The sequence below is a fragment of the Sylvia atricapilla genome, chromosome 25 (assembly GCF_009819655.1).
Source record: "Sylvia atricapilla isolate bSylAtr1 chromosome 25, bSylAtr1.pri, whole genome shotgun sequence".
NCBI lineage: Eukaryota > Metazoa > Chordata > Aves > Passeriformes > Sylviidae > Sylvia > Sylvia atricapilla.
Window position 1 is genome coordinate 3,687,870 of NC_089164.1, and position 12,129 is coordinate 3,699,998.

Genomic DNA, 12,129 nt, shown 5'->3' on the forward strand with positions numbered 1-12,129 from the left:
CGGTAGCAGCGCGGGCGGGGCGCAGGCGCGGGGCCGTGCGGGAGCCGCCCCGAGCCGAACGGCGGCGGGTTGCGGTGCCGGTGGGTTGCGGTGCCGGTAGTGCCGCGGTGCCGGTAGTGCCGCGGGCTGCGCTCCGTTTAGCGCCCGCCGCCGGGGGCCGCTCGGGGCGCGCACCGGCCCTTCTGCGCCCGGTGACCTTCCCCATCTGCTCACCGCTCGCACCCGGCTTCACGCTCCCGCTGACCTCTGGCACCTGCCGGCCTCCCGCACCTGAGCACCTCCCACACCTGTACCCGCCCCGCCGGCCTCCCGCAGCCGCCTCGCAGCTCGCAACGCCGTTCACTGAATCCGCGTGTGAAATGGTGTGCCGCGAGCAGAGTGCAATGCCCACCAGGCTCGGAGATTCTTAATATTAAATCATTTATTGAATAACGACCACGAAAAAAGCCTTTGCAGTGACTGGGCCGTTTAGGCGTTTTGCTGCATGCGTTGAACAAATACCTGTGTTTGGTGGTTGTGTATTCACGTTAGAACTCTTGTACATTCTAAGATCTACAGTTTTTCTCAACACTCTTTAACTTGATAGGAATAAGATAAACGTGTCTTTACAGATCGTGTGAATCTGCTTGTAGATGGGGCCAGAGACTTACAGATAAGGAAGAAACGGGAGAAGTCATCAATTTCAGAAAACATTACTAATTGACACAGACTGCTGCTCAGCCAAGGTCATGCTAAACTCCTGAACTTTGGGAAGAATAACAAAGACTTAATGGGGTTGTGAATATTTTCCACCCAGGGTGGACTTGAAGCTAATTTTAATGATCATGTATTGTGTGTTATACAGGGGGGCACCTATTAAGGGGGACATACACCCGGCAGATAGGGAAATCTGTACCTTCCAAGTACCTCAGCTAGTGGGGAAAGAGAGAGGGTGATGAGGCTGGGAAAATTAGGATAAAAAGGAGGCCAAGTCCTCCAGCAGTCTGAGAGACCCCATGGAGAAATGCCCCATGGCCTCTCCCTTTATTCATGAACAAAGTTACAGGACTCCTCTGTCTCCTTTTTGGACATAAACCTCTGGCAACATAATTTTTCCTGCACAAACTCTTCAAAACCACTTGCAGCTCTGTCACAAGCACATTACATATTCTATCAGGGTCTGGCTGGGATTCTGATCCCCTGCTCCTGTCAGGGAGCCACAGAAGGAGTCTCAGCCATCAGCTGGGACCAGAGCTAGAGCTGTGTCTGGTGTGATTTTAATTTATGGGACATTTTAAAGCATTCCCAAGACCTGGACTCTTAGGCACTGGATTATGGATATCTTCACGGAAAAGCAAGTATGTGAGTACAACTTTGAAAAACAGAAAAACCCTTTTCATATTTGCAATTGTTGCTATATTCTACAAGCATCAGATGTTTACGACATCTGCCTGTTCTACAAAGTTCTGTGTGAGAAACTAACACAAGATTTTGTGATAACACAACAGAGGGGCAAATTTCAGCCTTCACTGAAAAGGTGATCAAGGTGAGGTTGAGCTGAAAGATCTCAAGTGTGGTAGAGTCCCCCCCTGCAAGCATTGCACAGCAATGTCCTACCTCAAAGAAGACACAACATTAAAAGAGCAGAGAAGATTGTAATCTCAATTTATAAGTAGACTGTCTGTCATCCCATATCTGTACAGAGTGGCTCGTGCTGTTGGCTCTAGAAGGGTGTGTGCTCACACCTGACAGGCTGTTCTGCTCCCTATGGGTTTCTTCATGTGGGGATGACAAAGCCACAGCTGGACTTGGCAAGCCACACTGATGCACATGTGCAGGCTGCCATTGTATTCCCTGGGGCAGCAGCTGCCACCAGTCTGAACGAGTTCTCCACCCCGAGTTCTGTTACAAAAACAAGTGAAAAAACCTACTGAACATCTCCTTTGCCATGTTTCTTCCATACTTTTCTAATTTGGGGTAGAAAACACAGTGAGAACAGCACTATCAATGGGATTGTTGAGGCAGGCCTAAGCCAAGATAGACTCATCTTTCCCCAGCCAGCCTTGCACTGTTTTTTAGAGCAGAATAAATGTCCCCAGACTCTTCTCTTACCTAAGTGGTTTATCTGGTCCTTCCTCCAAGCTTCCCAGGGCAGAGTGACACACAGCCTTGTATGGGTCCAAAAACTGCTTCTGCCATGCTCTACATGACATCTGAGGTTCCTCAGCTGCTTTATGTCTTTTGCAGCTACTCCTGTACAAGAGAGGTATGTCAATAAAGCATGTGAATAAACCACAACAGGGATACGAGCAGGGGATAGGGAATAAAACCACAACAATTTGCAGGCTGCACCATCAGGAATGATAATGTGCATGTCTGGGGATCTGTATCTTCTAGTTCAGTGCAGTGGGAGAGCAGCCTGGGTTTTCTGCAGCAAGCCCTGCCAGGAAAGCATTGTGGAGTCCCACCAGCTGGGAAAAACATTAGAACATTGCTGCATGCAAAACAACTGGAGCTGTTGCAACTACGTCAGGTAAGAACTTCAGGCTCCCAACAAAAATTACAGACATTTAAATGATATAAATAATTTAACAAGTCGTAAAAATAATTAAAGAAGAATAATTTAATAAATTATAAATAATTAAAAGAATGGATTTTTAAACCCTTTAAACTCTGATTTCTGTGGGTTTTTAGAGGTATAGATGGAATATTTGGCTATAAAGCAGGTGCTTTGTCACTTCACAGCTCGTGTCCGGGGATTTGTGCATGGCTGAACACAGAAGCCTTGTGTCTGTATGTGGGAACAATGTTATGGCACTGCATACCTGCAAGGGAAAAAGATCAGCATTGACTGGGCTTGCTCTCAGCAGGATATTTGTTTTGCAACATGAATACCCGTGACTGGCACGCTGAAACTCTGACGTCTGATTTGTCCCCTGGTGCTAAACTCTGCAGTCATTGTGGTAGGAAGGGAAGATTTGGAACTTTGTTGAACAAGATGAAAAAAACCCTCAAGTTTTCAGTGGAGACCTTTCATAGTGCCAGTAGCTAGGAATCCATTTCATCTTAAATCAAGGCTGCCATAGGAGAGCCAACACAATCTGGAAGTGAGGACTGTGCTTTTCATGGGTTTTACATTACTCTTTTTGAGCAGAGCTGAGAGGAGCTTGGCCTGAAGCCACTGTCCAGAACAATGTAGGGAAGCATATGTGGTTTGAGAATTACTCAATACCATTTGGGCCTTCGGTTTTTCCTGTCTTTCAGTCCAAGAAGTTCCAGGATTCAGTTTCCTCTGCAGTAAGAGACTCTACACAGTAACATTTACTAAAATCCTTTACCATTACACTTTCTGCACTGCAATACTGTGGCTTCCATCTAGAAACTACCTGGAAGCAATCAAAATTTAAATGGCAAAAAAATGAAAATGACATTACAAGAAGCCAGTTGAAAACACTACAGATAATTTACTACTAATATTAATATTCCAATTAGCCATCATATCATTGCTACAATTTAACAGCCAGGAGGAACAGAATGCAGAGGAGCCACTTTGCTGTTACTGCACACTCAGAAACCACAAAATGCCCAGCAGCAAAACTTAGAGCTGTTCACATGTTAACAGATTTAGCCCAGAGCACAGGATCAGTACACAAAGGATCCATCATTTGAATTCAAGCTTTGACCTAAGATGGGGTCTCAATTGTCTATACTCACAGTGCTGGCCATCCATCAAAAATAATTCACCTGCAGCTCTTCACACAAGGCAATTTGTGCCAGGAGAAAATTCTTCAGACAGGATATGGTGAAGCCTTGTGATGTGCATTGCTGGTGCAGTTAAATGCTTCTGCTTTCAGCAGAAACCTAGAGCACATTTTTATACCGATATTACCGCATCAAACTCCATGGCTGATCTCCAAATAATATAACTAAGTGGATTTTTTTTCAAGTGCTAAGTGTAATAACCTCTAGTGCTAAGTCTACAATTGTCCTGCCTCTTCAGAACTAAGGGAATATATTCCTCCATTCTCCATTCTTTCAGTACAAGACTACAAAAACATGAACAAAAATATCAGATTGCCTACTGGGGTTTAGTTCTGGTGGATTAGAAAGGGACTGAGGAAGAAGTGATGGAGGGACATCCTGTTATGCTGATGCAGTCAATATCAGCTTCAGAATAGTGATAATGGGTAGTAATAAAATGTTTTCTTTGAAGCTTCATATGATCTAAATGCATCTGAAAATAATAAAACTGCATACCTGTAATCTGTTGAAATACACTAGATTAATTTTATTTACTAGCAAAAAAGACATATTTAAGAAGTGCTAAGTTAGGATATTTAAACTTCTCTAGAATTTTGAAAACCAAGTCCAAATAGTTTGTTAGAACTAGCTACAAAACTAGGAATTATACATGGAAATTTCTCTGCTTTTGGCATTGCTGTGTAGCATATCTATTTGAAAATGCTTGAAATAAATAAGTGTTGCTCTTTGTTTAGAACGACAGAATTTCTGGAGGCATTAGTTAGGCTACTTTACAAACTCTGGAACAGAAAGAATAAAAAGAGGATCAACAGCTGATAAAGAATCACCAGAACTGTTGCTTAACTGTACCATTCTCCTCTCTACTGAAATGTGAATCCCCCATCAGTAGTCCTTCAGGGATTGCTGGTATACTTCCATCTCTTTCTCCAGCCTGGAAATCCAATTGAAGGGGGGAGTATCACACTGCTGGGAAGAGCTTGGCTCTGTTTTATTCTGGGCTCAGCATGAGATCTCTGACATTGCCCTTCATGCAGAATTTTGTTGTCAGAGGGTTTTTTTCAGAGAAAAAGTATTTATTCTTCTTGAAAAGCCAAGTTCATCTGTGGATATAACTCTTAGTCAGCCAACTCTGACTGTCAAGGTGGTCAAGTGCAGTTCCCACAACCAAGTGACCCCATGTAAGCAGCAAGAAGGCTCTGCTGGCATGGGAGCAAAGGGCAGCCCAAATCCCAGCTCTGGAGGACCTGAGCTCACAGGGACTGCTGGAGGTGACACCCCTGAGCTGCTGTGGGTCCCTGCTGCATTCCCAGGCCAGCCTCATCTCAAAGGGGGTTCCTGGAGAAACAGTCACTTCCTGTCTGGGGGCTGCTCTCAACCCTCCCATCACCTGCATTAAAGGGAGACTGGTGAATATTTACTGTCACCTTCATTCTTTGAAGATTTTTCTGTGGGGGAGAGTCTGAAAGATCAATATCCTTACATCAGACTATTGTGCACAATGTTCAGATAAGGGAGTTAAACAAGTTGTTTCATGAGCAGAACTCATTAACCCTGCTTTCCCGCAGATTTCAGGAGGTTTTTCTCCTCCTTCTTCCCTCCTTTAGGTGTAGGACCCCAGCACAGGATGATTAGCCAAGACTGGGTCCTTCCCCTAGGTGGGGCAACTACTGGAATATTTTACTCAGAACAATTGCTTTTCCTGGAACTTTCCAACCATCTGCCCTGTTCAAACTTGGCTGAGAAAGCCACCAAGCTTAAAAATTATTGCAGAATACTGACAGAAAAAGCATGTGCATAAACTCCAGTTCATCAGGAAATCAAGCTATCTCTGTCCTTCACTTCCTGCAGCAGCCCCAAAACAGCTGGTGCAGTAACCTCTGGAAATAAAGATCTTGGAGCTTTCACCCTCCCCTGGCAGGATCCTCACTCTGTCAGAGAAATAAAAACAACAACAAGGTAATTCAAAACTCAGCAGGATGCCTTTCCAGCTTGCACACAAAGATGTCTTTGCCCGAAAAGGAACACAGGACTCAAAGCAACAAATTGGATTTTTGATCCATTACAAAAAGGCAAGTATTTGTGAAAAAAAACAAAAAAAAGAAAGAGAATTCATAGGAGTATCTGCCCAGCCCCATTTCCTCAACTCCATGACAATATTTAAGTTACTGGCAGGATAATTTAATATGAAAGCTTAGATATCAAGCCAAATATTCTACCTTCTGCTGTCCAGCTAGACTCCAGCAAACTGTTTTGCAGTAGATTCTACCTCACCTGACCTTTTATGCCTGTCCAAAGCAGCCAGCACAGCACATCATAAAGAGTTAGAAAGAACCTTCCTTTGATGACACAGATGTGAAAAAAAATTCTTCCCAAAGTCTGCTATCTGCAGGGCTCCATCTTAGGTCCATTTCTCTTCAACATCTTCAAAAACCACTGGGACATAAGAGAATTGAAGGTAGACTAAGTTTGCTGACAACACTAAACTGGGAGGAGCTGTCAAATCCCTTGGAGGCAAAGAGACTCTGCAGAGAGACTGACAAATTAGAGGGCTGGGCAATCACCAGCTGTATGAAGTTTTACAAAGGCAAGTGCTGGGGTCTGCACCTGGGACAGGACAGCCCTGGATGTAGGGATGGACTGGGGAGCAGTGCTGTGGAATGGGGCCTGGGGGTGCTGGTCATGGCAAGGTGAACACGGGCCAGCAGTGCCCTGGTAGCCAGGAGGGACATCCCTGTCCTGGGAGGGCAAAGATGGGCATTATCCTGCTCTGCTCTGTGCTGGTGTGGCCTCACCTCGAGTGCTGGGCCACTTTTGGGTATCACAATATAGGAGAGATCTAAAGCTGTTAGAAAGCACCTGAGGGACAAGAAGGTGATGAGGGACTAAGAGGGGAAGCCATACAAGGAGCAGCTGAGGTCACTTGGTTTGTTCAGCTGGAGGAGACTGGGAGGAGACCTCAGGGGTCTGCAGCTTCCTCAGGAGGGGCAGGCACCAATCTCTGCTCTCTGTGAGCAGTGACAAGACCTGAGGGAGCAGCTGGAGCTGGGTCAGGGCAGGGTCAGGCTGGAGATGAGGGAAAGGTTATTTCCCCAGGGAATGGGCACAGCCATGAGGCTACCAGAGCTTCGGGAGAGCTTGAACATTGTTCTCAGGAACAAGATGGGATTGTTGGGGGTCTCTGCAGGGCCAGAGTTGGTCTGGATGGTCCTTGTGGGGTCCCTTCTGACACAGAAGAGTCTGTGATTCTACCAAAGAGGCTATAAAACATAAAGGAAATAAACAAAGAAGAAAAAAACACACCAAGAAGTACAGTTAAAACATTTCATTTAAGTTCAAAACCTATCCTTGGAGGTAAGTCAGTATTAGTAAACAGCTACTACTCACAGTGACAGCCAGCTGTAAGGACTGCTACAACCCAAATAACCTTTGAATGTGATACAAAGAGAAAATGAGCACTAAGAAGATGCAAAATGACCACCAACTCCACCCCAGCACCTGCAAACTGCAGACAATATTCTCCTTACAGCTGTATGAAGAATGCACATAGGAAAATATCACTAAGGATATAAAATAGATTCAGCCTCTACCTGAATGATGCCAGTCAAAATATTATTGATGCAGTAATTGTCAAGGCCTCCATGTAATTTTTCTCAGTTTTAGGGTCTGAGGTATCCAGAGAACCATTAGAGGACAATGTTTAGCTAAAATTAGGATGCTGAATGAGCCTAGATTTGACAGAAGATGGAACTGCATGAGATGTTGCTACATCTTTCTCTTCCCCTCATCATCAGTCTGTGCAGTATGAGACAGTGGATTTTCATTCATATATATCATTCACATATATAATTAACTTCTACTGTTTCTGAGTAAGTACCTAAAGTTTTCAAAGTCCTGTCTGAAAATTTCAGAGTCTTACCATTGTCTTCAATTCATCAGATGCACAACGAGATTTTAATGCACAGCACCAAAACATGACACATTCTAAGGACCTGCCAGAAAGACTGAAAAAAAGAGAAGAAATTACCAAGTTACCAGACAGGCCAGAGCTCTACATATAATGATAACATGAAGGGCCTTCTCTCATCTAAACAACATTTTAATAAGTTAGGTTCTGAACAAACTAGAGACATAAACCCATCAAACATTAAGCCATGGCAACAAACTGCGTGTGGAAGGCAGTGGAGAAAATCAGAGCCAAATTTATGATTCACAGTGACATCCTGGGGGTAAATGTGAAGCTGCCTGCACTGGTTCTTTATGCAGGAGACATCTCCATGAGCCTCCAGCCATCTCCTCTGCACAGGAGGCTGCTACAGGAGCTGTGCCAGCTCACGTCCTCAGGAGTACAAAGAAAACTTGATTGACTTGGTGAAATTGTCACCACAGAGCAGCTGCAGGAGTGGAACAATGATAAACTGAGAATCTGGAAGTCTGGAGTCTCACCTAAAGAACATCTGACTGTTAGATGAAAAAGACAGGACATCTTGCCAATATTTCAAAGCAGCAGTGAACAAAACCTCCAGGTCCTGCAGAAACATTTCATGGTACAAAATAAACCTCACCCAGATATGATGTGAAGTCTCAAATATAATATCTGTCATTAAGCAGCAGAAAGCAGAAAGGAAGTAATTTATATTTGGCAAAAGTTACCTGGTCAGCCAAACTAAAAGCCCCAGAAAGCAAAAAAATCTGTTTCTAAAATCAAATAAATTTGGTATCCTTGGTTACTGTTTTCAAGTAAAATTTTGCTGCTGAAAACCTGATAATGTTTTTGAAAATCCCAGCTCAGAACCTGATAAAACCAGGCCAGTTAGTGGCAAAAGCCAATGATGTTCCATGTCATAGGGTCTTGCTAATTAGAAATTAGACAAAGAACAATGATCAGTAAGGCCACCAGTAAGTGGGATGGTTATGCCTGTGAACACCTAACAGACCTGATTTTGCAAGGTGGATTTTAAAGACCATGCTGTTTTGTTTAGAGGAAAATGCTGCTATTTCTTTAGCTTTTGAGTAGTGCCCTGTCCTTGAAATGATACCATGTAATATCTGATTACAGGAAAGCTACTTTCCTGCAAACATGCAAATAAACTGTAATGACTCAAGGAACTTCCAAGCTTAAAGCTCCCACATAACCTGATGACATTAGAAAGAACAGAAACCCACATAGGAGATAGATTACGAAAATCAGGATATACAAAAGGGAAGCTTGAATACTTTTTTTTCTCTCTGCTTACCTTGAGAAATCTGAAACACACCAACGTTTTGATCCCTCAAGATCCAATCTTTGAACCAGTATGAAAACAACCAGTTTAGGCCAGGGAACGTCTTGAGTGCGATCTTCCTGAACCTTCCACAGGAGAAGCTGAAGAGATAAACAATTCCTTTTAGAACCTCTGTCTCTGCAGAGTTTTTGTGTGACCTCACACGACCACCAGGGCTTGCTCTGTTTGCTCTCTGCAGGCACCTGCACAGGTGTTACCCCAGAGCTGGCACACACCATCAGCCCCAGGCAGGCACCTCTGTGCCTTTGCATTCCACTCAGATGAATCACAACTACTCCGGGTGCTGTTCACACCATAGCCTGTCACTGGAGAAGCCCAGAGCACTGGATACATCAATTACTTGACCTAATTAATACTGGAGAAAAAAGAGGGGATGGTATTTTGATTCCTCCTGTTCTGACCTAGAAGAAAACCATATAAACACTGCATCTGGGAAGCAAAAATAAACCAACTTATCTCACCTCCCCAAAATGTGTCCTATATTACTGAATTTAATAAGTGGGTTAAATCAGGACTTGACCTACATGATTTATTTCCCATGTATGTGTTTGAATCAGAATTTCCAGTAGCTAAACTGACTAACCCCACCCCACAGTGCTCCTTCTTCCCCCTTTTAATTTCCTGGCAATGTTGGTGATTTTTGTTCTCTTAATTTACAAACCAAATATAAGTGAGGCTTCTGGCATCCCTGAACTGTGAACAGTGACTGTGGGGACTCACATCAACATTATAGAGGTGTGTCCCTCTCCATAATTTCACTGTCAAGGGTGGCTCTGCTGACAAGTGGATACAAAATGGAGAACAGAGAAAACACATGAAACAGGGAAGTGGCAAAGAAACAGGGAAAAGATCATGAGGAAGCAAGACAGACATTTTTCTTAAACAATGAGCTGGAGGGAGAAATAAAAGAGATTTTATCATTAAACATCGGGTGTAATGATAAAGTTTCCAACAATATTAGCAAAATTCTCCCTTTGAATTCTGAGCAAAATGTATTTTATTGCATCACACAATTTTGGGTGGACAGACTCTTAACTCTACATCACACGTCATAATTAGACACAATTCAACCCTTATCAGTCAGTTTCTCTGACTCCAGAATTTCATCCAATCTCCTTCTTACATTTTCTAAGATATAAAAAGACAGTGGTGGAACAGAAGGCTTTTGCACAATGTAAAGGATCTCACTATTCCAGAAAGTGACCTTGTTGACAAGCCTTCATGGTTACTGAAAACTAGAAAAAAACAACAGCAACTCAAACTGCCTGCATTTACCACCAGAAAATTCTTTTACAGCAATAAGTTGGACAAGACCCATAGTTTTAGGCTTCAGTACCACACATGTCTAAGCTGATGAAAGAGCTGGTTATCCAGAAAGAGAAGGCTGGCTCCCCTGCTTTCCTTTCCCTGTGTGGTCCTGTCCCTTTTGGCAGCAGCAGGCTGATAGATTAGCTCACCACACCTTGGAGAACCTCACCCAGTGGCTCAGTCTGGAGTCTCAAGCCTTGTCACGGTCTCAAAACAGCAGTTGAAGTTTCAGTATACACTGAAACAAAGCCCAAATAAATGATGAATAAGAGATTCTGTGTTTACTTTCATAGGAGGACTTAGCAGAGCAGACAAAGGCATAACCATTGAGAGTCCGTGCTGGATCCAGAGATTGAGAAAGAAAACTGTCATATACTCACAGTCAAATCAAACTAAAACAAAGAAACAAAACCACAATCACTGAGACCTGTTTCTTTTGATACCACAGCAGGGACTCCAACATTATATTTATTGTCTTGCACACATGCACATGCCCCAGTCACTCCAAACCACAGAGAGAGCGAGGTGTGTCTGACACCCTTTGGCATGATCACCCTCTTCAAGGCAAAGTCATACAACAAGCAAAACTAACAGGAAGCAAAAGAGTTTGGGAATTAAAGGTGTTAAGAACCCTAACACACCAAGAAGTATTCACTTTATAGGTGCAAGCTGTGGTAACTTTTAAGCATTTACTCCTGTGGGCTTAAATGACTTGCAGCACCATAGGACAAGGTGCAACTTTGCATAGGAAAAGAGAAGAGTTTTGATACGGGAAGCCAAATGTTTTAAAAGCAAGCTTCCATAAACCCATTGTCTATCCTGTGGGATAGACCCATTGTCACTCATGTGTCTATCTTGCACTGTATTGCTAAAAAAAAAAATAAATCACCTTTCTAAAGCTTGAGATCAAAAGCTAAGTGGCTTTGAACACAGAAATAATTTGACCTTGATCACAAATAAATCCCTTAACATTAATTATTTGCTGTGACATTCTGTACTTACTACCTGGCGAAGCCACCATGGGTTCCGCTCCAAAATTAGCTTAACCCGCTGCACTTAATGACTTGAGATTTATACATGCACTTGAAAGCAAACACATCTGTATCTGTGACACTGCAAGGCCTTTTGAGAAGCACTGAGAAGTAGTTTATTGTCAGAAAAGCACAGAGAACGATGAGGCCACTGGGAAATCTGCGCAGCGCAAGCTTGGCTCTCCCCAACAGCCCTGACTTGACACTCCTGGAAGGGAACAATTCACAGCAGCTTGCAAGGCTTCACTAAGGCTCGGATATACAGATACACCTCGGCAGGCTGTTACTCACCCTGTGCTGCCCTAGCTAAGCTTCTTATCTATGTTTTTAATTTTTTTTTTATTTTTTTTTTTTTTTTTATTTCAGCACGGCCCAAGGAGAAGCGAGGCGCTCCCTGACGGGAAGGCGGGACTCGCGCGGGCCCCGCCCCCTCAGCGCTGCTCTCGCGAGACATCGCCGCGCGGGCTCCATATTGGGGCATCTGTGCGCGGGGCCCGCAGCTCTCGCGAGCGCAGCGCTGAGGAGGCGCCGGGCTGTGGCGCCCGCGGGCAGCGAGCTCCGCGCCCGGGCTGTGCGGGGACAGCGGCGCCGGTGCCCGCGGCCAGTGTCCGGGGCTGCCCGGGGCTGTCTGGGCTGTGCGGGGTGTACGAGGCTACACCGCCCGGGCTGTGCGGCTCGGGGCGGGGCGTGAGGGGCGGAGGCGGTGGCTGCGGTGTCGCCTGCGCCGTCCCACCTGCGGCTGGAGCGCGTCCCCGCCCCGCACGCCA

General features: G+C 44.5%; 1 long non-coding RNA gene across 2 annotated transcripts; it reads right to left on the reverse strand.

Annotated features, from left to right (window-relative positions):
* Window positions 1–403: 403 nt before the first annotated feature.
* LOC136371521 (uncharacterized) lies at window positions 404–10,673 on the reverse strand. 2 transcript variants are annotated; one of them, XR_010745355.1, is made up of 8 exons: window positions 8,976–10,673; window positions 7,658–7,742; window positions 5,521–5,669; window positions 4,591–4,672; window positions 3,943–4,025; window positions 3,724–3,840; window positions 2,092–2,232; window positions 404–1,881 (listed from the first exon to the last, which is right to left on the reverse strand). It is a non-coding gene; the product is annotated as an uncharacterized lncRNA (long non-coding RNA). The 2 variants fall into 2 exon arrangements; XR_010745356.1 differs by lacking the exon at window positions 3,943–4,025.
* Window positions 10,674–12,129: the final 1,456 nt, after the last annotated feature.